Genomic DNA, 25498 nt, shown 5'->3' with positions numbered 1-25498 from the left:
AGCTAAATCCCCAACCCGAATGTGTGATCTTTAGCTTCTCCTCAAACCACCTTTGCCTCAATAGACATCTCTCTACTACACTGCCTGCCTAATTGCAGTTTTAGCTTTCTAGCCATTTTGACTTGTACTTAACTTTTGATGACTAAGACTACTCGGGACCTTACCAGCATATCGTTCAACCTTGCCTTCTTTAGCAAACAGCCAGAGTCTCTGTGTATTTCTCAACTAAAAGTCTTGTGGGTGGGGATGTGACTGGCACAGTGAATCCCTCTTTGAATTCACCTCTTCATTCTGAGTACCCGATCAGCCCAGGATGCCATGCCCAAGTCATATGTCTACTTCTGGTCTAGCCATTTGAGGACAAAGGTTACAAGTATACCTAGATTTGCTATTTCGACAGGGACACTGGGCAGAATAATATTCCTTAGGAAAGGACTTAATTAAACTTTGATTTGCCATGGGTATCAAGACTTAAAAAGCCAAGTTAAATCAAAAGGGGAGAGCAACAGTTCCAATCACAGGCAAATTTCATACATTTAATTATAGTGATTAGGCAACTTAAAACAAGGGGAAATTTTGGCATGGCTTTGGTAAGCTATACAGGATACAACACAATATTTCTAAAATGAAGAGTAAATTGGTTAGTTAATAATTAAATACAAATAGTAAATTTTGGGGTCAAGCAAACAAGACACAGATGTACAGATGGCAGTGAAGGGAGAGGACAGAGGGAAGAGAAATTTCAGAATTCAAGCAGGTGTAGACGATAAACGCCCGTGGGACAAGATGGAACACCCGCCCTGAGGACTGAGAGCGAGTACAAAAGCATGTGTGGCAATGTCAAGTTCAGCCTCAGTGTGTGGGAGCCAATAGAATTCGTAGTCACAGCATTGAAGAAATCCTAGTGCTTCTGTAAGGAATAGGTCTGGGTCTCAAGAAAATACAAAACCCAAAGGATTTCGGCAAGGTCAAAGTTTTCCTCCTGCACCTGTGCTTAATGGAGGCCACAGGTAACCATACACAGTGGGGTCCTGCTGAGTTTTCATTTCTAATGCAATGGTTCCTGTCCCTCGGCCTGAGTGGTCAGCGCTCCATCTTGCTCGTATACCAGTGGTATAGTTTCTAGGAAGACATGAAAACATGAGCATGTAGTCTAATTTCAAGAAATGCTGACCACGGATGGATTTGAATTTCTGCCAAGTGACTTTACCGTTTCTCTAATGACGCTTTGTATTATTTGACCCTTTAATTGAACAGACAGGACATTTTGTTTACATTGTTCAGTTTACATGTCTTTTAAAGAAGATGTGGAAGGAGAAATAAAGATATTCAAGAGACTTGGAGACGGGAGCGGTGGAAGAAAAGAAATAAGGGATGCGAAATAATAGTTGGATCCTTTGTGATTCCTTGAAATTTAGAAAAAGGGGGTGAGGCTTGACTTTTAAAATCAAGCCTGGAAGTCCAAGGCAGCAGATGGGTGGCTCATTCTTTTATTCCAATGCTACAATTAAAATCAGAGAGAAAAATGGGGTTGCTGAAACTATTGGCAAGTTGATTGCCAAGCAACCGATCGAATTGCAAAAGGCCAAGCCAATCCGCTTTCCTTGACAACAAAATAATTGGGCTCTGTCTGAACTATGTGAAATTATCTCCATTTTAAAGACACCAAATGAGTTTGCTTACCCAGTCATCGATGCAGTCCGAAGGATTAGCTTGTTACATCAGCTCAAAAAATGTCATATCAGGGGCACCATGGAAGTATAGCTTCAGGCCCCAGGACTGAACTGCTAATCAACACTAAACCTAAAGACACACCTGCCATGCAAGCCAGCCACGGAGTTTGCTGGGAGAGTGTAATGGCGGAGTGGTGAGTGGTAACTGGCTGCAACCTTGAAATGTGCAGGAGATTCAGTCATTCATTCAAATCTCCACTCTGCTGCACTCTGATGGTAACTACTGGGTGAGCCTGGGTTTCACAGGTCTGGGTGCCTTCCTTCATGAAAGCTGCCTTGCTGCATCCGTGGCCATGAAAGTCCAGGATCGCCAGGCTACCTGGTCCATGACTCAGTGACTTCAAGTATCAGGGTATCAGGGTACTACCCTCTCACATTAAATAGCTTGCTACAGTACTCATAAAGCACAAGAGAGTGTTCTAAGATGTTACAGTTATGTGACAAAGGATGCCAGTCATGACCAGGATGCATGCAATAGGGAGGTGGATGGGGAAACTGAGAGACAGACCAAGACAAAGAGGCTAAGTTCAGGTCTGGAAGAGTCCTGACACACAATTACCTGAACCATTTGTGTTGCCCTTCCAGCATAGCCAAGTGTCCATCAACTAAGAATCCTGCCCGACCTTTGGTATATGGAATTATTCTGTTTTGCAGTATTGTGTGTGTTTGCATGTGTATGCGGGTGAGCATGCATGTAGAGACACAGGTTGCTATTTGGTGTCTTCCTCAATGACTTTCCACTTTACCAACTGAGGCAGGGTCTCCTTTGTGATACAATCTAGAGGTTGAAAGTGTTGATTTTCTCTGCCAGTTAAAGAATCAAAAGGCGGGAAAAAGCTTGAGGGCAACAGGAAACAACAGAGAAATCTCAAACACCATAGACAGAATCTGCAGGTGAAGAAAGGTATTTATTGGGGTGAGGAAACACACACACACACACACACACACACACACACACACAGGGAGGAAAAACCCTTTACCAAAACTTATGGGGGGCAATTAAGCTAAAAAAAAAAAAAAATCAGTCTCTTTTCAGGGAGGGCATTTTAAGTCTCTAACACTTTTCTTCCTTAATGTAGGGTTAGACCAATTTGAATAAATTAGGAGGGGTTGGTTGGCCCATAACTGTTGTGTAGCATGTCCTGTTCTGGCCTCAGACTTGTTGAGTCAGTGCATCAGTGGGGAGACTCCTGGTAGAAGACAAAAACCTACAGGACATTTATTTTAAACTGCCTCAGATCAGAGAGCAGGGAAGAAGTCCGCCATCTTGGAAGTACAGCCCCTTTATTGCCTATCCATGGTCCCTTCTCCTACCTGAACACCAAGGAATCTCTCACTCCTTGTCTCTCACTTGAACCCAGAGCTCAGCAATTGGGTAGTCTATCTGTCCAGACACCACCTATCTCCCTCCCTACTTCCTGAACACTGCGGTCATAGGAAGTCATCATTCTCCTTTCAGCTCCTGCATTTCCATGGTCTCTGGGGATCTAAACTCCACTCTTCGAGCGTACACAGCAAATATCTTACCCACTGAGCCATCTCTCCAACTAGTGTACAATTTGTATTGGGATTTCATTCTGCAGGTGTGATTGACCGGATCACTAGCCTTGTGTAAGGTTAGGCTTCAGTCACGACCAGGCCACTCTGAGCCCCAGCCCTCCACTTATATGACTGGTTTTTCTTGCATGGCCAAGCTTCATCCTAAGCAAACTAGGATCTCAGTGATGCAGCACTCTTTGGTCTAAACCCAGGAAGAGTCTGAGAAGCCACTGTCTTCCGTTGAGACTGGAGCTTCCCACACTGCTCTTTTGGCTGTCACAGTGAGAAACATGATATCATATGGTGTTTCTGCCTCCTGGTCTACCTCCAATTCACATGCCTCCCCTCTCTTACCCCTATCATTCTCCTTCACCTTCCAGGTTTCCCTGAAGCTCTTACTTCCCCACCTCCACCCCAGACTTCCAAGATGGGGTCACTCTTTGCTCTTCCCCTGCCTGGATTTTGATTCACCTGATCTGTGTCCTCTGAGAGATGACAGTGAAATATTTACGCAAGGCCCACCCAAAAACCCCTTCCTGAACATACATCACTACATCACAGTCCAGGGGCTGCTTCCTTGTGTTATCCTTTCCCATCACCATTGCACCGTTATCCTTAAGACCCAGGAACAGGTGCCCAGTAGAGTTTGTGGAAAGCATGTTCAAAGGGAGGAGGAAGGAGACACTGGCTCAGCAAGCAGCTCAGGCAGGAATGACCCCCACTGTGCCATGAGGAAGGGGAGGAAAAGACAAGAGGAAGGGTATGAGACAGGGGTCTTCCTGCAGAGCTCAAAGAGGTCAAGCCACTGTTGACCAGCAAGAACCGGCTATAGCATGGCCTTGTGGAGTGACCAGTGACTGTGACATGTCAAGGTTCATGTTCGAAAACAGAACTGTAGAGGAAAGACGATAGCAGCAGCGACAGCCTGGCCCTCGACCTCTCCCCTTTGCACACACAGAGCAGGAAGAGACTGAGCCAGGATGGGGAAACAACTCTTGCTGAGTTGGAGTGAGTCTGTAGTCATGGAGACAGAGACAACTCTCACTTCTCTCTGCCTTTGATGTGCAGTTCAGGGTGGTTTCATATCAAGTGGACTTGGATTCAAGTCCTGTCAGTTGTGAGCTGTGTGATGCTGGTTGAGTTGCTTGACCTTGCTGACCTGTTCACCTCATGCAGACTGAGGCGGTGTCACTTGGAGTATCAAGAACATTCCTCTTCCTTATCCTTGTCTTCTGGCCCTGGTACCTCTGCGTCTCCAGTTCCCAGTACCTTGTATGCACCCTGAAGTTAAGCTTCTGTTTCCTCTCTTGCTTGCCAGTGACCCTTGTGTTCTCTGCACCCTACCCTGTCCACCAGTGACAGAAGCCTAGAGTGACAGACTAGCTAAAAGTTATCTCTCTACTGGCATCTTGCTTCTTGGTCTTACAGCTTTTCCATAGTAAATAAGTGAGTTTTCTTAGAAGTCATTCTATGTTTGGCTTGTCAGAAATACTTGGGAACAGAAGTGGCTTGTTTGAATTTCAAGTTTTGAATTTGGGGATATTTGCATATCCATAATGAGACATCTTGGGGGATGGGGAAGTGTAAGACCAAGTGGAATCCCGAACTTCATTTAGTGTTTCACGTACACAGTTGCCTGGCCTCGGGGTCCCTTTATGTAATGTTTTCCTTTGTTTTGACTACAGCCTGTCATGTAAGGTCAGGTGTGGATTTTTCCACTTGCAGTGCCATGTCAGATGGCTTTGGATGTTCGCAGTTGGGATAAACAGACATGGCATCCTCTCGTGAGGTCTGTGCAGAGCGTGGGTGGCCACTGGCTGAGGAATCAGAGGGACACAGAGTTACTTAGAACAGGTGCTGTCACTTGCTCACCCTTGACTGCACCTCTGTGCAGAGCCTGTTTCAAAAGTGGATCCAAACCATTCCTCACCAATGCCATGAAGTCCCTGAGATCAGCCTTGGAGCTTCCTTTCCCTGCCTCCATGTAACTCCATTTCCTTCCAGCCTTTGTGCATGACACCTCTGCAGGAAGCAAAGATATATGATTTGCTGGGGCCCCTGTGAGGCAGGCAGTCCAGAGCATGATGTGTGCAATGTCATCAGAATCACTTTTTTCTACATTGGCAGCCGGCACACATGATCATGTGGCCTCTGAGAAGGAGGAATGGGAGAGTTAATGAATATCCTGTGGGAGGGGACTCTAAGGTGTTCTCATTAAGTGGTCTTGGTTTTTGTTCTTCCCTTTGATCCTATTTGCCCTTATCCACATTTGGAAAAAAAAATAGAAAGAGGAGTGTACTGGCTGGTTTTTTGTATCAACTTGACAGAAGCTGAAGTTATCACAGAGAAAGGAGCCTCCCTTGAGGAAATGTCTCCATGAGACCCAGCTGTAAGGCATTTTCTCAACTAGTGATCAAGGGGGGAGGACCCAGCCCACTGTGGGTGGTGCCGTAGTCTTGAGTTCTATAAGAGAGCAAGCTGAGCAAGCCATGGAGAGCAAGCCAGTAAGAAGCATCCCTCCATGGCCTCTGCATCAGCTCCTGCTTCCTGACCTGCTTGAATTCCAGTCCTGACTTCCTTTGGTGATGAACAGCAACGTGGAAGTGTAAGCTGAATAAACCCTTTCCTCCCCAACTTGCTTCTTGGTCATGATGTTTGTGCAGGGATAGAGACCCTGACTAAGACGAGGAGAATGTATACCAAGCATAAAATAATCTATCACAAAACATTTCAACATTTACAAATGGTAAATCTGGAGCTGCCAAGCTGGCTCAGAAGGGAAGGGCATTTACTGCCAAGCCAGCCTGACCTGAGTTGGTCTCTCCTACCCATGTGACAGAAGGCTAGAATTGACCTGCAAGTCCTCTGACCTCCACATGCATGGCACTGCAAGGGCGTTCCCCTTACGGACAAATAGGCAAAACATTAAAGATTCTTTAAAAGGTCAAGTACAGTTTTACGGATTGTCAGTAGTCACCTCTTGTCTGTACAGGTTAACAGTAAGTGCATCTTAGCAAAACAAGCGATATGAAGCTTGTTCGTGTCTGTGTGACATCCTTAGATCAAACGAGTTAGGCTGTGAGGGTCTTCAGAGGCTTTTGGAAAGACTTTTTCCACAATCGCCTGTACTCAGATGTTTCTGTGACTTAAATCACAGTTAGCATGGATCCTAGACCCCCACTGAGGGCTTACTGTGTGTCAGACTTCCAGCAATTTACATAGTAACAGCAGGATTCTCACAGTCTTCCTGTGGGGAGGACCCAGATCCCACTGTCCCATTATGCAGAGGAGGCTGCTGTCCCCTAAACCTGTTGCTCAAGGCCACACATCCCTCCCAATGGAGCTCCAGCAGAAACTTAGGAAACAAGGCTCCAGGTCACATTTTACACAGTGAACTTGACTCCCCCACTTCTTTCCCTGACCAAACTAATTTGTATAGCATAATCTGAAACGGTCATATTCTTCATCCTTTGCCCTCATTCTGTGCTATACCAGTCTCTGGAGGTGCTCGTATCAAATGAAAACCATCTACCGATCATGTAGGAATGGTGGTGTTTCCCTTAGGAGTGGAGGACCATGACTTTGGACTTTAAGCTTTAGCTCCTTCACATGCCCTTCCCCGGTGACCTGCAGATAAAGGGGGCATCCCTGGCCCCCCTTGTCTACTTTCTTGTTCTCACCCACATTTTTAAAGCAGGATGGAGACTTCTTGCTTGTGAAGTTGCATAATCAATTCCCATTACTAATCTAAAACAAGTGGGCAGACAATGAGTCCACAGTAGGACAGCAAAACCGCTGATTAACTCAGAGAAAACCTGCTAGGCAAGAGGGGTATTTAACCAGCAAGTGCCAAGGGAAGACTTAGGGCCTCCCAGGTTCCTTTGTAGCACATCCTGCTTGTGTGCAATGTGAAAGTCTGAAAGACAGCCCATAAACTGCTGCTACTGCCTGGTCTGTCCCCAAAGGAGAGACAGTGGCACTAGAAAGACAGAGCTAAGGTGATGTCTGAGCCTCCCGGGAGCCGGGAACATTTCTTGGACAGGACACCCTGTCTTAGGGTTTTACTGCTGTGAAGAGACACCATGACCAAGGCAACTCTTGTAAGGACAATATTTAATTAGGGCTGGCTTATGGTTTCAGAGGTTCAGTCCATTATCATCTCAGTGCGAGCATACCAGCATACAGGCAGCCATAGTACAAGAAGAGCTGAGAATTTTATATCCTCATCTGAAGGCAAACAGGAGAAGACTGGCTTCCAGGCAGCTAGGATGAGGGTCTTAAAGCCTATACCCACAGTGACACTCTTCCTTCAGCAAGGCCATACCTCCTAATAGTGGCTCTCCCTGGGCTAAACATATTCAAACCACCACATACCCCCATAGCAGGTTTTGGGCTAATGTCTCAGACTTGTCATTGAGAGGCTCTTTGAAGTAACCCACTTTATGCCACTCATCCCTCTGAGGGGTTGCAGTCCTTCAGTCAGTGCTAAAGAGCATAGACAGTCCTGCCTGCTTGCCTTTCACCTGAGTCAGACTTCCCAAGCAATTCATGCATCCAGTGCTCCCGTCTCCTTTCCTTGTCCATGGAAAAGAAACCATAATAGATCTTATTTCATGAGATGGTGGTGGGAATTAGGAGCTAGAACATCTGAAATGCTTGGGTCTTCAGAACTGAGTGTCATGGGATACAGAGACCTGAGCAAGGATGCCAATCCCCATGTGCATAAGAGGCAGAAAGGGTCACACCATTGGGTTGTTGAGAGGCTTAAATGATCTAAAATTATAAAGCACTTAGAGCGGCCAGCAGCTAGGCCGGTGAGAACTCCACAGCATGATTTCACTGGATAGCTCTGTCAGGTCCCTTTTAATCAGGTTGACATGGTACACTGTGATCTCATAAATGAGGGATGACCCGAGACACTTATGATTTTGTTCTGTAAACAGATAACGTTAGCCAGAAAATGACCAACTTGTCTTTATCATGTTTTCCTGTATCATAGGACATTCCCTAGTGTCACCACATGCACTTTTGACTTCTCCTTGACAGGGATGTGCCCACAGGACAATCTTCTGTGACTGATCACAAGGTTTTTTTTTCACCTGTGCAGGTCTGTACACTGGCCATAATCATTTCACAACACTGCCTGGCTAATCACAAGGCTTATCAAGTGGGAAACGTAACCACAAAGGAGCTGGTTTCATCACACCTTGCAAAGGCGTGTTCATTGTTCTCTTTGATTTGACTTGATTCCAGCTCCAAATCTTGTAGGATTTTCATGCAGGCAGCTACTATTTATATCTTACATCATTTGGGGGCATTTCCTAGGAGTTGTGGGCACTCTATACGTGTGTTGTCTGTTAGTTCTCCTTTGGTTAAGCTACCGAATGAAAGGTAAGTACTTTGGTTTGGGTGTCTGGACAAGGCAATCCCTAAATTCACTTCTTAAAGCTGTCTGGAGGTGGGGCCTCTGGGAGGTAATTAAAATTAGGCCAGATTAGAAGGGAGGAGCCCCATGATATGATGGCATTTGTGGCTTTATGACAAGAGGCAGAGGGACCTGATTTAGCATGCTTACTCTTTCACAACGTGCCATTCTTTCTGCTGTGCTTTGATGCAGCAAGCAGATCCTCATGGGGTGCACAGGAGAAGCAGGTATGATAACTTAAACTTCCAGAGTCCAGAGCCACAATCCAATAACACATCCTAACACAAACTATTCCATCTAAGATACTTTTGTGGTAGCAATAGTAAGTGAGCTAAGGTACTAACCATGTGAGATCTTGTGATTTCCTAGGCTCTGGCCCCACAGGCTAACCAGAGTGTTTTTGGCAATGGAGACTCCAGAGAAGCAGAGGAGCTTGGTCACTCTTCTTGAAGTCCTCTGTGGAGCACTGGATTGTGTGGTAGACCTCACAGCTTGTCTAGAGAAGAGCTGACGTGTCATGGGGAGGATCATGGGAATGGTTGACAGTCCGAAAGGACCAGACAGGGAAGAACTGAATGAAGTCCTCTGCTTTGAACATGGCATAGGAGATCAGCTTGAGAGACTGACCTGAATGAGGAAAGATTTATTTTGGCTTATGGTTTCTGAGGGTTCCACACATCATGGTGGGGAGCACATGGTGGAGTCGAGCAATTCAATGACAGTAAGGACAAGCAGGTCCAGGCCACGAAGAAGGGCTTCACTACAGGATTAATCTTGTTTTAATGACTTTCCAAATAGATAATCACTTCAACTGGGGAGAGGGAAGGGGAAACTATGCTGTAGAAAACTATGCCTGAGTTGCTTTTGAAGCACTGACAAGAACCACAGAGGTAGAGAAGATAGGCGTGACACTACAAGCAAGAACTTGGAGGCTGAAAGGCCGGAGGCAGGGCAATGTTCAAGAGAGAGGTGTCATGGGAGGTGATCAGTTGCCTGGAAAGTTGAAAAGGGAGATTAGCATCTAGGACCTCAGTCACTGTGCAAGTTTTCACAAGTGACTTAGCCTCAATCTGACCCAGTTTCTGTGTATAGAGTGAGACTCATGGAAGCGCGTACTAGACAGGGTTATTGTGAGGATTAAATGATACGGTACACATGCACAGATGGTCCCAGCACTTCATACATGATGAAAACTTACTCAGTAGCCATGGTTAAGTGGTGGTATTGACAATGCCAGCGCTGACCATTGGTGTCTTAATGTTCTGGAGGCAGTGGGGACTGAGCATGTTGCTCCTTGTTTTATGACACATAGTAGGATGCCTAACTCATAAAGATGAAACATTTGTTTGGTTCACAGTTTCAGAGGACCCTGTTGCTTGGGCGGTATACTTAGGTACCATATTGTATCAGGAGGATGTGGAGGGGGAAACCCATTCACTGCTTTGCTAGGGAGCAAAGAGTGAAGCAAGAGTCTTTCCAGTCATTCTGGGGACATGTCTACATCGATGTGAAGTTCTCCAACAAGGCCCCAATTTTAAGTCTCTACCATACCTTAAGAGTGCCCTTGGGACCAAAGCATAGACCATGAACCTTTTGTAGACAGTCAACATCCACGATACAAGATGCCACAATAAACTATGAGGCCGAGGATATAGAAGATGATGGGAAGTAACAGAGTATGCTGTGCGAAATTCTCAAAGAACACATAAAAAATAATGAGAGAGAAAGAGAGAGAGAGAGACAGAGAGAGAGAGAGAGAGAACGAGAGAGAGAGAAGAAAACTTACAGGAGATCTTTGGAGGAATTAAAAAATAATGAAGCATTACCACTAACTTTAATTGGGGGGATTGTCTAATAAGGGGTTTAAGCATGAAAATGATATGACTGTAGATTTGAGGAAGGCAAGAGTGGGCAGAAAGGATGGGTACCTCCCCAGTGAAGACAGAGAGACCATACCCAGGATTATAACTGTGGGTAGAAGGAAGGCTTTTTGTTTTGTTTTTGTCTTGAGAACTTGGGTGGTGAATGACATCGTAGGCATTGGTGAAGAAAAGAAAAGAAAAAAAAAAACCCAAGGTCATTTTCAGGGTTTCTAACCTAGGTGACTGGGTAAATAGTGGCCCACCTGTTGACACGAGAGATCCGTAAAAGAAGTGTGTGTAGGAACGATGAAGATGAGGTTGTTTGGAAAGGCTGAGAATAGAAAATATACAAAAAGACATAGTGTTTATGGTCTTGAGGCCTCCAGGGGATACCAGGTAGTGTCTGATTTAGATGCTGCAACCCTGACAGAAGATATTTCCTGTGAAAGAATACAAGGCAAGAAAAGGGGAGAAAGGAAGAAACATGCTGCATAGCACTATTTCAGGAGCCAAGGAAGAAAACTATCAGTATATGAGAGAGGTTGAAAATGAGCGAAGAGGGTGAGGTGTGATAGAAACTAGAATAGAGTTTGAAGAAGGGAGCTGATGAACCATCTCAAGTACCATCTGTCTGTCCCTGAGTTAAGATGGAGAAGGGGCTAACTGATTTAGCAAGGAGATGCGGATGGGAAGAGGATAGAGTGTGAGAAGGAAGGAGAGTCAGGGGACCCAGACTTTATCTGAGATATTTTGAGAACAGGAAACGCATGCAGAAGGAGGTGGCAGAAAACAGTTACAGAAGGTGGATTTCATCATTAGCTTGACTGGATGTACAGTCATCTGGGAGACACATCTCAGAGCATGTCTGTAAGAGAGTTTCCAGAGAAGTTTAACTGAGGAAGGAAAGGCTCATCTTGAACGTGGATGGCTTTAACTCATGGGCTGGAAAAAAGCTGAGGGAAGCAAACGCATCCTCAACATCCGCTTCTCTCCACCTCTTGAATGTAGATGCCTTGTGATCAGGTGCTTGCTTTGTCCTCTTCCTACCTGATGATACCACTGTCAGTCTTCCCTATGGTGATGGACGGCAGCTCTAGCCAGTGGATCAAAATAAATCCTCCTTCCCTTCCCCCCTCCCTCCCTCTTTTCCTCTCTTCCTCTCTCCTCCTCCTTTCCTCCCCCTCCCTTCCTTCCCACTCCTTCCTTCCCTTCCTTTCTCCCTCCGTCCTTTCCTTCAGTGTCTTTTGTTACGTATTTTGACATAGCTATGAAAAGGCAACTACTACATAGGGTATTTTTTTTCTTCTGTTAAGAGAAATCAAAGTAATTTGTTGTACTGTTGTTATTGTTGTTGTGTGTGTGTTATGTACATGTGGGTATGCATGCTGTGGTGTGCACACAGTGATCAGAAAAGAGCTTTATGAAGTTAATTCTCTCCTCCCAGCATTAGGTGTGCTTCAGGGTTTGAACCCAGGTCATCAGCCCAGGTCGCATTTTTACCTGCTAAAGTCCTATCATCAAAATTTTAAAAAGTTTTTCATTAATAGAAAAGAACTTACGAAGAGGAGGATGCTGCCGAGGCAAAAGAAAAAGAATAGAGATGGTGAATTAGAGTTCCCAAGGAGACAGATGAGCACAGATGGACTAGAGCCATGGTCCTCAACCTTCCTAATGCAGCAACCTTTTAATACGGTTTCTCATGTTAGGGTGAGCTCCAATCATAAAATTATTTTGTTTCTACTTCATAACTGATTTTGCTACTGTTGTGAATTGTAATGTAAACATCTGAAATGCAACCGCCAAGGCACTGGGACCCACACGTTGAGAACTGCTGGCCCTAGAGCAACCAAGCAAACAGAATTGAGCCTTTGTCCACAGTTTGTGAAACTCTGCCAAGAAGGTAAGTGGGTTTTAAGGTTTTTGTAGATGGGCAACCTCACATCTTGCGTGTAATAAGAGTAAGCTTTTAGCAACATAGAAACTCAGGCTGCATCCCCTAAGTGAAGCACCGTGATTGTTAAGGCCTTTCTAGAGAATTTGTGAAGATTTGGAGTTTCCACTAAAAAAGTGTCTAACAAGGACAAGAGACAGGTGAAACATCAGATCCAAAGCTTGGCTGAAAAATGTAAGAATTATTACAAAGCCCATTTTAGTTTCGGATAACTTGGTCACTCTATTAAGAGGTTGAGTACAGAACAAGAAATATGGCTGGAACAATCCTTCAGGACTACATCTTGGCCTCACAGGTGCAGGGAAAGTCCGGGAATGTAAGATAATTAGGGATGCTAGGCAAACCCTATTTTCAAGGAATGGCCAGGAACACAGGCTCCCAATGCTAACGGTGATTTTTTTTTTTTTTTTACCTTCTTGTTTATCCCTAAAAGACTCATGGGGGAAAATGACCTCAGAAGAAATTATGTGTCTTCTAATCATTATTGTTTAACTGGCTAAGATCCCATTTTCATTTTAACTCCAAATCACAATTATGAAAGCCAATACCTTTAACTTTAATTGTCGTCTCTTTGCCCCGGGGTTATGTATTAGCTTAAAGTTTTGGGAACCCCCAAATCATTGGATGACCTCCCATAGCAATCAAACATTTCCCCAGGGACCTGAAAGGCAGCAAAGATAATATGTAGTGTTATCAAAGGAGTAAACTTTTAGCCAGACCTGCAGAGGCAAGGCCTTCCAACTCAGTAGAAATGACCAGGAAGAACAGGGGTATCCCCAAACAAGCCAGTTTTAGAATATACGGCGGGGTGCAAACCCAGTTAGCCTGCAAATGTGAGGTCAGAAGGTAGAGGTTGTTTTCTAAAGAAACAGGCAATGGTGTAAGAGAAGTCAGTGGGTTATTGGAAAGTTTCAGGACACAGAGAACAAGGTGCTACCTGGCCACCTGTTTGAGTTGTTGGCAGCACAGAAACAATGATCATTTCCTCTCCCTGGTTAGGGCTTCCCCTCAATGCAGTGGACAGAGGGGAGTCCATCACTCCAGATGCATGATTGAGACATCCTCGGGACTTCAAGCAATTCTGAGCATGCTCTCTGGCTGCTCTGACAGATATTTTAGGAAGCTCCTCCTACTTGTTAACTTTGAAGTATAGAACTCTGTTGGTGGCCTGTCCCATTTGATGTCCACACAGATAGGCGGGGTGTCACCCAGACTCTGGACAAAAGATCACTCACCTAAATGCCACAAGGATATGTTGTTAAAGACAGCAGTACCTTTATAGAACAAAGTATAGTTGACAAAGAAATCCCTCTTCTCAGCATATTTGATCTAGATAAAACTCTACGTGGTAGGTTATTATTCTTTCTAAAAAAAACAATCCCTACCCTTTTGTTGTACTGACTTGATTATATTTCTTTGTTGCCTTCTATGTTTCTCATAGATGATGTTAATTTTAATCTCCCACTCCTAAAACCTTCAGTGGTTTTGTAGAATTAAATGTACCCTCTGGCTGAATGGTCCTCATGTTTAGTTTCCGTTTGACCTTCCGACAGCTTCTCGCACTGGACTCACTGGAGCTCTTTTGTTCACGTTGGTTCTCTGCTTTTCCGTAGCCCACCCTTTCCTTCCCCTTCTTTCGGCTTCTCTCGTGCTCTACATCTCCATCCCAAACCTCAGTCAGCTCCCAAAGATTCCCTCTGCTCCAATCTAACTAATAGAATCCTTCTTCAAATTTTTCCAAGGTTCTCATATATTTGATGCCTTTGTTTTTCCAAACTCCACCCTACAGTCTTCTGGAAAGTCTCATTACACTGAAAGCCGTGGCTTTCAAAAACATGGATCAAGCATCATTTCCAGTGTGAATTATTTTCCATAGGCAAATAATAATTCTCATAAAATTTTTCTCTTTACCTTTTGCGCACATGCACGTGTGTGTGTGTGTGTGTGTGTGTGTGTGTGTGTGTGTGTGTGTGTAGGTTATAAGACACCTTTGTAAAGTCCTTTCTTTTTCCACCCTTATGTAGATTCTAGAGGCCAAATGCAGGTGACCAGGTCCCAGCAGCAAGCGCCTTTATCTGCCGAGCCATCTTGCCAGCTCTGTCTTTAACTTGCACTGTGGTGGAGTGACAGTTTTGGTGTTTGTGGTCAGCAGCTTGAATTTCAGCTGTTCACTCACAGTGTGACTGCAGGTGAGCTAACCTTGCTCTGTGCTGCCTCTTTCTCATGACTAAAATGGAAATAATAGAGAGGTCTGTCTTAAAGAGTCCCTGTGGGATTGGATGAGTTAAGACGCATAAGATACTTATCATACGCTGGCATGATTTCTCCATCATTTCATCCTTTTTATCTTCATCGGTAAAATGATACACAGAAAAAGCAGAGCCGGGACAGCCACTTGTCAAATAAGTAAACCAGGAAAGGGATGCTTGATGCTTCTTTATGCTAGAGTCTAAATTTAAATGGAGGTTATCCTTCTCCACAGCTTTCCCATGTAAATCAATGTGAGGTTTCTGATGGGTAATAAACATTTTCAGAGGTTTGCAAATATTAATCCAGGGACTAACAGACTGAGAACAATAGAAACAAATTTGGAATGAATTATTTTCCTAGCAAATCAAAAGCCACACATGAGTTTGGGAGACACAGTTCCTTCATTTTAGTGCTGCCTATCGGGGAGATTAATGTGCACAGTTGTTTTTAACCGTCTCATATGCGCCAATACCACCCAGCAAACCTACACCATAGCTCTGTGTGTGAGTGGTGGAGAGAGCTAGGCTGTGCAGAATAATAATGCAGATGTCACGAAGCCCAGGGAGGACTTTGAACCCCAAACCTAGCTGTCAACCAGAAAATTGCAGAGAAGTGCGCTAGCTTCTCTGTAGTCTGGGACTCTGAACCCCAGAGGAGTGCTCCCCCTAAACAGACTTTACTGAATCAATTGAGGCAGGCATGGGCCTATTTTACAGTCCAGCAGATACGCACTGTCATGTCAGGGACCACACTGCAGAGAAAGCAATGACCTGTTTGTCACTCAACTTCCCTCATCTGTACCAGAGAGGTTTCTCCACCCCCACCCCGGTGCTTTTTAAAGTAACATCGGTGAAACAGCTAATGAGGCAGAGGAAAGCAAGCTGGTCCCTTCAGGGCTGCTAATGACTCCATGCCTGGGAGCCTAATCAAAGATTTGTACATTTAATTGCTGTCAAGTCAGCTCCAACCACCTGCCATTTCTGCAGCACCTGAGCGCCCAGTTCGGTAGCCCCAGATCTAAATGAATCCATCACTGTTTCCGAAAGGCTGGAACACCAGGCTGCTGGGCAACCTTGAACCAGGTTTATCCAGGAGGGCAGAGACCGAGGGACCTGCCTGGGGCAAGAGGGGGGTGGGTAGGGTGGGGCGTGTCACTTACTTCATGGGGTTGGCCTTGGGGAAGACACCTGCTCTCTTCAGGATCTGATGTCTGCTTTTCTAGGGGAAAGTGAAAGGAGTATGAGGGTGACTGAGGCCAGGGTGACAGGCAGGGAGAGGTGGCATTGGACCGAATTCTTCATAGTCAATGGGTGCCTTTATTCGGAAGGATGAATTATTCTGATGTGGACAGGGAGTGATGAAGTTCCTTCTGGAGAACATGGTATTTACTTTATTGTCTTTCCCCAGTTCAGGCTGGAATGAGTGACCTTCTAGGCTCTTTGGAGATTTGGGAGAATGACCTTAACTGGGGCGTGGACTGGATTGTTTCAGTTGTCAAACAATACTTTAAACTCACTGAATTCTAACCTTGCCCTCTTTATCAGTTACAGGTACATCAGGATTGCCAGTTCCATCTGACTTTTCTGGCCTAGTTCTAGGATGGCTGTTCCAAACATGAGCGCACAGTCCAGTTAAACACACTCCTAGGCTCCGGCCCCCAGCAGGGTCCTGGTGCAGTTGACTTAAGGTTCAGTCAAATGACATGCGACTCAAACAAACTCTGCAAATCCCACTGTGGAGCAGGGTGGGGGATGGTCTTAAAGCCTCTGCTTTGTGGGCCTGGCTCAGCCCTAGTGGGAGGATGAGGGGACATACAGTGAGAACTTGACCGGCCGTGTCGGCCTGAGTTGGCCAAGGAAAAGCCTCTGGCCCTGGGAACTGAAGCAAGAGAAAAGATCTTTCCCTTTTTCCCCTCCCTACATTGGCTAAAAATCATGTGTAACTGAAGGAGGTGACTTGAACAGAGCCTGTGGCTGGGCAGGAAGAGTGCTCTGCCATAGAACCTCTTTGGGACTCGTTTGGGAATTTGTTCTCCAGGGTAACCATGCAAGGGTACTCCAGGACCCTCGGTCCTATAAACATAAGGACCCTAGTCCAATAGGCGTGCTGTCCACCTGCCTTTCCTTCCGCATTGTAAGAAGCAGACTGTTAATTCAAATCTACAAATAAAAATACAGGTGAATATTCTCATATGTTTTCCATCCCCTTGACTAAGAAAAGAAAAAGAAAACCAAAATCAAAACAAACTGACAGCAAAGCAGAGGAGGGAAGCTGTCTGCAACCACCCTCCCCAGGAACCTCCCACGGCAAGTGTTTGGTTGGGACAACTGTAGAACTGGACCTCTTTGTCTTTTTCTTCCTCTTCCTCGTCCATGAACAATATTTCTTAGATATAGCCTGATTTGCAAAGTAGGTGAGAAATGATAAATACTTCTACCCTTTTCCTTTCCCTTAACCTACTGGTTCTGGGTAGCCTTTGACCCCGATCTGCAGCAGCATGATAGTTTAGGACCAACTGTGATGGAGTTGCAGTGACTGGCTTTGTCCTAAGACTTTCTGTTACTTGCTGTTTTTTCTGTATTTATTTGTCTTCCTCTACTCTCCATAGCTATCACCATGTCCCAACAAATGCACATTCGCTTTGGTTCCTCTGTTGTTGCCTTGACTATCTAATCAGAGGCCCTGGAAAGCGTGTATGATAACCTTACTGGAAAGCTAAACTAATTTCTAAAAAAGCAAACACTGTTTGATCTGCCAGCGAGATGGAAAGATACTACTGCTTGTTATTCACTTAGCCCCCTGAATCTTTCCCCAGAGGGCTTAAAATCACAGAAATAAGGGACATTCATTTGTTAATCACCTTTGGAATTTAGGTCTATATTTTTCTCTGACCTGGGGAAACAGAACAAAAGAATAACGACTGTCGGTCTGATAAGCTCCCAAGTATTGAGCATGTATGTGGGTGTTGTACGTTTTCATAGGAATTGTCATTGGCAGTCTTCCACACACTCTTCAATCCCCCAGAAGTCAAATGCCCCAAAGAGACCCTGGCCACTGATCCCATTCTAATGAGAGCAGTTTTGGAGAGCTCATGCATGGTCCTGGCCCATCTTTTCTGCAGAATCTATTGTGCTTTTGATCGGATTTGGATCAAGTCAAGAGATTCTTACTGCTTTGCCCTTAGAACATGCAGTCAAGGTGCAGACACGCCCACAGGTTAACTCCTTAAATTGCTGCTTCTTGGGATGAGAAGCGGGTCATGAGGGCAATTGGGCTGCTGTGTTTCTTATAGAGTCCATGTGCTTTCCTCCTGTTGCTCCCATAGAACCCAGGGCCATGAAAGGCTAAAACACCAGGAAGCACATCTCTCTCCTGCTCTTACTTGTTTCTATGTTCATATGAGTTGGACAATTGCGTCTGATGTGGAAGGAATTCTGGCCCAGAGAAGCCTTTGTTTTCACCCTGGAAGTCTTTCCAGGAAAGGTCATGCTGGCAGGTTCCCCCTGGAACTTAGGAAGAAGTCTCTGCTCAACCAGGCCAAGACCTGAGAATCACCATTTCTGCACTCATCTCACTGAAATGCAAAGGACAATAGTGGCGCCAATGGAAAATGTCCTTAGAAAAGCTTGAGTTCCTCACAAGGGTAGCCTGAAAGAATGACAGAAAAAAGTCAAATACTTTAAGAAATCTAGTCACAGCCATTTGTGTGCTATTTGACTGCAATCCTTGCACTCAGGATGCTGAGAAAGGAGGGTTGTTAGCCCAAGAAAAAAGAGGAGGAGGAGGAGGAGGAGGAGGAGGAGGAGGAGGAGGAGGACGAGGAAGAGGAGGAGAGGGGAGGAAGAGGAGGATGAAGAGGAGGAAGGGGAGGAAGAAGAAACACAATAAAACATTCAATCCAGCTCCCTGAAACCCAACCCAACCAAACAGAACTAACAAGTAAAAAAATGTAGTCTAATTTAAAATGTTCTTGAAAAAGCCAGCCACTTATTAGAGGTATCTGAGGCCTTTCAAAATAGTCCAATGGCCAGTGACAGCAGTCCGTCCTTGGAGGTGCGTCTGCTCAGTGGAGCTGTATAAAAACTGGTGGAGAATAGCTCAGAGAGCACTGAGACACACAATTGAGAGTGTGGCTGGCATCCTTCAAGGCTCTTGGACTCCAGAAATTCCATTGCCTCTCTCTTGCACTCACCGGTGGGCGATAGGCAAAGTTGAGGTTTTTGGAGAAAGCAAGCATGGAGGTTAATAATAGGGACAATGTGGGCCGATGTAGGTCACTTCTGTCCTTTATTCTGTCCCTCTGACACATAGTGGTCTACCTAAGAAGGGGGGACCGAGTGTGGGCTGCAATGTGAATACATACAGCACAAGGCCATCCCCATTCCCGTTTCCTCCACCTTCACTAGGCCCCCATTCTGTGTTCCTGGGCCTCAGTTTTCCCCATAAGCACAAAAAGAACACTGGAAAGTGTTCAAACAGAGGTGTGTTGAGAAGATGCCATGTGTTTTGTGCAAGTATCACAGAACCACACTAGACTCTTAGGCAGTGTGCCACAGAGAGAGAGAGATGAGAGAGGGTCTGACTGACTTATCAGTAGTCACTGCAAGCATTTCCTCTACTGTGAATGCCCTGACATTCTGACCCTGCTGCTCTGAAAATTTCCATGACTGTTCCTATGCCAACCCAAAACATGACATGACCTGTGCTTCTTGTGCAATAGAGAAGTGGGGTCTGTCACACCAAGAGGATGTGTGTGACATTTGATTGATTGTTCATTCTTTCCTATGGGAAAAACCTAGCAGTGTTTATAGCCACCCACAGAACTCTGTGAGACCCTGAAATGCTTTGTGGATGTCCAACTCCCAATGTCTTCACGGTCTCACGTGTGTGTGTAGTGTTAGATAACAGGGACAATGTGGGCAGATGTAAGCCACGTCTGCCCTTTATTCTGTCTCGCTGACACTTAGTGGTCTACCTATGAAGAGGAACTGGGTGTGGGCTGCGATGTGAGTATACCCAGCACGTGGCCATCCCCATTTCCGTGTTTCCTCCACTTTCACTAACCCTGCATTCCAGGTTTTTAATGCATCAGCACATTTGGGGAATATTGGGCAACTCACCCAAAAATTCCAAATATCTAAGTAGTTTCACTGTTTGGTCCAAACATACCAATGCCTCCCTGGAGGGTCTCATTGTGAATCAGATATTTGGTTTTATGCCACCTAGCCTGACAACAAACAAAAACTCTATATTTTCTGTTTTTTTTTTTTTTTTCCAAAAAATTTACCATTTACCCCCAGTGTTCACTTTTATAGTGAGATACACACACACACACACACACACACACACACACACAGTACTAGTTATTTTGTCTAGTGATGGACTCAACAGAAGGGAGATGGATGTGGTTCATCTAAACACCAGATGAACATGGGCATCTCAGAAGCCTTACATCCCAGTTCAGTCCTTGGTGCTCTCTGGCCAAGTCACATTCCTAACTACAAGGATATAATCCTATTTAGAAAGTTCTTTAAAAGGCCAATCACATGAAATGCTGAGAAACTAGATAATGCAGTATCCATTCACTCACAGAACATTCAGATATCTGCCCTTCGCCCTAGAGGATCTCCACCCATGACATTGATCAGCTTCCACCCTACCTCTTTACCATCTCAATGTACACTATTCATGACGTCTAGAGATCCAGTTTGAACTGCTGTCTGTGTCCCTAGAACATCTATCAGCTTGTCTTGCTGGGTCAGATAACCCAGCCCTGACTTCTTATTCAGTTAACAATATAATCATTCCCACTTGAAAACAACTACCTGAATATGTATAGGGGTGTCTTAGTCAGGGTTTCCTTTGCTGTGAAGAGACACCATGACCGTGGCAACTCATATTTTTGGTTGTGAGACTAGCCTTTAACAGCTGAGCCATCTCTCTAGCCCCAAGACAAATCTTGTAAAGGACAACATTTAACTGGGGCTGGCTTACAGGTTCTGAGTTTCAGTCTATTATCACCGTGGTGGGAAGGATGGCAGTGTCCAGGCAGGCATGGTGCTGGGGAGCTGAGAGTTCTACATCTTCATCCAAAGGAAGCCAGGAGCAGACTGTCCTCCAGCCAGCTAGGAGGAGAGTCTCAAAGTCCACTTGCACAGTGACACACTTCCTCTAACAAGGCCACACCTCCTAATAGGCCACACCTCCACTTCCTGGGTCAAGCATATTCAAACCACCACAAGGGATTAAGAGCAACTATATGATCTCAGTCATTCATACTTCTCCCTTGGTTTACAATAAAAAGATTTTAAAATTCTCCAGTCATACTTTCGAAGGAATGATATATACTAAAATGTATTCTTCTTGGTATACAGATACTTAAAATTTAGGAGATATATTATTGTGTGAGCATCTGCCATGATCAAATAACAGAACAGTCCCATTTCATCCCCAAATCCCCTATGCCTTTTTAAGTCACGATCTGTGGCAACTTTATTCTAAGCACTGGTAACTCCTTGCTGGATTTCTGCCTTTTCTGCATCCCACTCCTGTGTAGTCATGCAGTGGGAGGCTCTTGTGTCTGCCTCTTTTCATTTAGCTTAGCACACATGAAGTGAATCTACGTACCGACCATTGGTTCCTCTCGTGTCGCTCAGTATGTCCACTGCACCAGGGTGTAACAGTTTGACAGGCTTCCGTCCACCAACTGAAGGAGATGAACGTCTTTCCCATTTAGGTGAACACAAACAAAGCTAGGAATGTTAGCGTAAAGAATTTTGTGTGCGAGTTGGTTTTAAGGCATTTGGTCTAAGAAGTATGTGGAAGTTTTAGCTCCTGGTGAGTGCTCGGAGTCTGAAAAACTTAGGGAACCCTTGGGAAGAAGAGAGAGAATCTTTTCCTCAGTCAGTCGCCACTCAGGCCCAGACCTGTCAGTTAAACATGTGCTAGTTGCAGCAAGAGGCTGTTGTTTCCACTGAGGACATTCGGGGAGTAGAAACTAAAATTAACTCTCTTTCTCTGAGGCCCTGGGGAAGAACATAAGTGGATAATGGCAACCGTCAACTTAGTGGCCTAAGGTAATCCAGGTGGTACAGTAATACTTTTATGGATTGAGCCAATTCCCAATGCAGGCCACTTCTGCGTGCTGGAAGAATTCCTCTTCAAATCACGGACAAATGTTCTGTTCTATTGCTGTGATGTAACACCATTTTTTGGCTTAAACTTCCGCTTTGTAGTTTATCACTTAAGGAAGTCAGGACAGGAACTCAAGCAGGACAAGAACCTGAAGGCAGGAGCTGATACAGGGTCCATGGAAGGATGCTGTTTACTGGCTTGCTCCTCATGGCTTGTTTGCCTGTTTTCTTATAGATCCTAGGACCACCAGATCAGGGGTGGCCCCACCCACAACAGGCTGGGCCCTTCCCCACCAGTCATTAATTAAGAAAATGCCCTACAACAGGCTGATCTTCTGGGGGTATTTTCTCAAATGAAATTCCTTTCAGATGACTTTAGCTTGTGTCAAGTTGACATAAAACTAGACAGCACATGTACTCTAAAGCTAGAGATTAGTAGAGAGCCTCTGAATAGTGTTTAATAATCTCTTCATCTTCATTAAGTTCCAATAAACTTTTCTCACTAACTTTGGCGATAGGGAGGTATCCATGTTTCTTGGTTAACATAGTTATATCAAGATTCTTTTTCCTCCTCCTCTTCCTTCTCTTCCTCCTCTTCCTTCTTTCTTCCTTTTCTTCCTCTTTCTCCTCCTTTGAAATGCTGAGGCTTGAACTCAGGGTCTTATGTGGATCAGGCAAATACTTTGTCACTAACCTATAGCCCCAGTCTTTTTTACTTTTTATTTTGAGACAGGACTTTGCTAAACGACATAGGCTAGCCTAAAACTGCAGGATCTTGGTAAATGACATGGAATAGCCTTAAACTGTAGCCTGGGTTGGCCTTAAACTTTTCATTGCTTTGCTTCAGGCTTCTGGATCACAGGTTCTTAATACCAGGATAATTCTTAATCCTTATTACAAATTTCAGGATTACCACCAATTCATCCTGCCTTCTCTCTGCACTCATAATAAAAGGTGAGTTCTCTTAGTGACATTCAGCTTAGCCCCATATTATTGTTTGACTATGAAGTATCCCTTCAGGGTTCATTTATTAACTAGGATCCCCTCTGGTGACTGTGAGAGGTGATTGGATCAGGAGGCTGCTAACTACATCAATGTATTGCATAGGTCTGGTTGAGGAAAACAGGTTACAGAATGGAGGGCCCTTTGAAGAGTTTAGCTTATCATTGTATCTTCCTCTTTCTCTCTTGATTGTCTGAGGTACAAGGCTTTCGTCTACTGCCTGTTCTCTTGCAGTGTGCTCTGCCTTCTCACAGTAATGGTGTCAAGTGACATCCGATAAAACTTCTGTAGCTGTAGGCCCCAACTCTCCTTTTCTCCGGAGTGTCAGTTTTCTTTGACAGTTTGTCTTAGGAGTGGAAAATGAACAAACATATGCTCAGTGGTTCATAACCTGTGGCTTGCGACCCCCTTTCACAAGGGTCACATGCCAGATACCCTGGACATCAGCTATTTATGCTACAATTCATAACGATAGCAAAATTATAGTTGTGAGGTAGCAATGAAATCATTTTATGGTTGGGGGGATCACCATAGCCTGAGGGACTGTATAACGGGTCTCAGCATTAGGAAGGTTGAGAATCACTGGACTGGAGTCTCGTCCAGCATCTCTCCCAGCATTCCGCCTTATCACCCCAGGATGAAGGATTAAGTAACATCTCACCACTAAATATTCTCACTCCTCCATGGTGTGTTTATTATGGGTGTGCTCGTGTTGAGCCATAAAAAGAATCCACTAGCTCTATTTTAATTAAAATGTATGTAAAAAGGATTATAGAACCTCAATAACACATGCCTTCAGTGTGGATGTGTTCGAATGATGACGTGACTGTAATTACCTTTGAACAGAGTTCAAGAGAGAAGAATGTGTAGGCAAAAGCTGTTGCTGTAAGTTTATAATGGGCTTAGAGTTTACTATTTCAACTCTCTGTGTATTTTTTGTGATATGCTCATTTTTGAAGCATCATTGCAATGTCAAAATGTGTTTTTACAGAACTAATAACTTAAAAGAGCAGCATCGAATAAAGCCCATGAATAGTGTGAGAACTTGTGATTATCGATCACTAACTTAACAAGTGGATGACTTTGGTTTATTAGTAGCCATGTTGGGAGGTACTGAATCGCGAAATAGTCAAGTTCTCTTCAGCCACAGATGGATATTGTGATCTTAATGAGATGAACACTGTAACAATAGTAATCGTAGTACTGACAGGTAATGTTTCATGAGCACAGCGGTTAAGATATGCCAGAGTTGGTCTTCTTTGTTTAGGAGGCAATCCCTAACTGGATGTCTCTGCTCTAACATCTAACATATGGGATACTGAGGCCTACCTGAGAAGCTGTGGGTATTTAACTTATAACAAGACAACATGAAACAAAATAGGAGCCAAACACACAACAAAGTGTTTGCTGCAGTCATGGTTGTGTGTGTGCATGTGTTTTTGTGTAGTCAGATTTAACAGATGTTTAAAAAGTGAAGAATTCTTATTTATAACTGCATACTTAGACTGAGAGTTCTCATCTGTAGTCACATATTGGGCTATGAATGAAGCACTTAAGATGACACCTATCCCATCCCTATGTGAATGTCAATTTCTTCACACGACAAAGAAACGGCTGAGCCGGCAAGATGAATAAAAAGGTATGTCGAGAGAACGGGAATGCATCTCGAGTGCCTTGGGATAAGAAAGACCCAGAAGACCAAGAGTAAGAGCATCCTTAAGTACTCCTTATAATTCCAGTCTAGACAATTAGACACCCTGCACGTTCTCGAAAAATGGGAGTTCACGATGGGCTAACAGAGTCCAGACCACACCCAGCTTTATTTGTCTTTGTCACACAGACAATAGTGTGAAGAGTTTGAAATGCATCGCTTGCAAGTGTGAAGAGAGACATTATGAACTATCAATCTGAAAATTTGAGGCACCAAAACGACGGACAAACAAAACAGAGCAGAACAACAACAAAAACAAAAAAGCCAGCAACAAGTAAAATGAATGTAGATAAAGCAAAATAACAATTAAAATCAGTAGAAATAAAAATGTTCTTGTCTTCTGGAAATACAAACTTCAGTAGGCAGGCTAGAGAGATGGCCTAGTAGTAAAGTGCTTGCTACACACATGTGAGGACCTGAGCTTGAACCCCTGGAACCTACTTACACTCTGGGTGCAGCAGTATGTGTCTGTGTTCCCTCTGCTGTAGAGTGGAGAAGAGAGGATCCCGTGTCTTACTGGGCATCAGGCCTGGCTGAATCAGTGAGCTCCAGGATCAATGAGAGACCCTATCTCAAACAAACAAACAAAAAAACAAGGTGGAGAAGAACTGAGGAAGACACATGATGCTGACTTCTGACATCCACATGTGTGTCCATGTATGTTCAAGTATGTCACATGCACAGAGGGAAGGTCTGTGGCTGGTGGTTGTCTAACTGTAACAAACAGAAAAGGCAGAAAAGCCAGAGTGAGGCAACCTCCCTCCTCCTCCTCCTCTTCCTCTTCCTCCTCCTCCTCTTCCTCATCCTCCTCCTCCTCCCCCCTCTCTCTTTCTCTCCCCCCAATTTGTCTCTCTTCTCTCTGGTTGTCCATCCACAATCCTGTAAACCGACC

The sequence above is a fragment of the Rattus rattus genome, chromosome 3 (assembly GCF_011064425.1).
Source record: "Rattus rattus isolate New Zealand chromosome 3, Rrattus_CSIRO_v1, whole genome shotgun sequence".
Taxonomy (NCBI): domain Eukaryota; kingdom Metazoa; phylum Chordata; class Mammalia; order Rodentia; family Muridae; genus Rattus; species Rattus rattus.
This window is presented reverse-complemented; position numbering follows the sequence as displayed.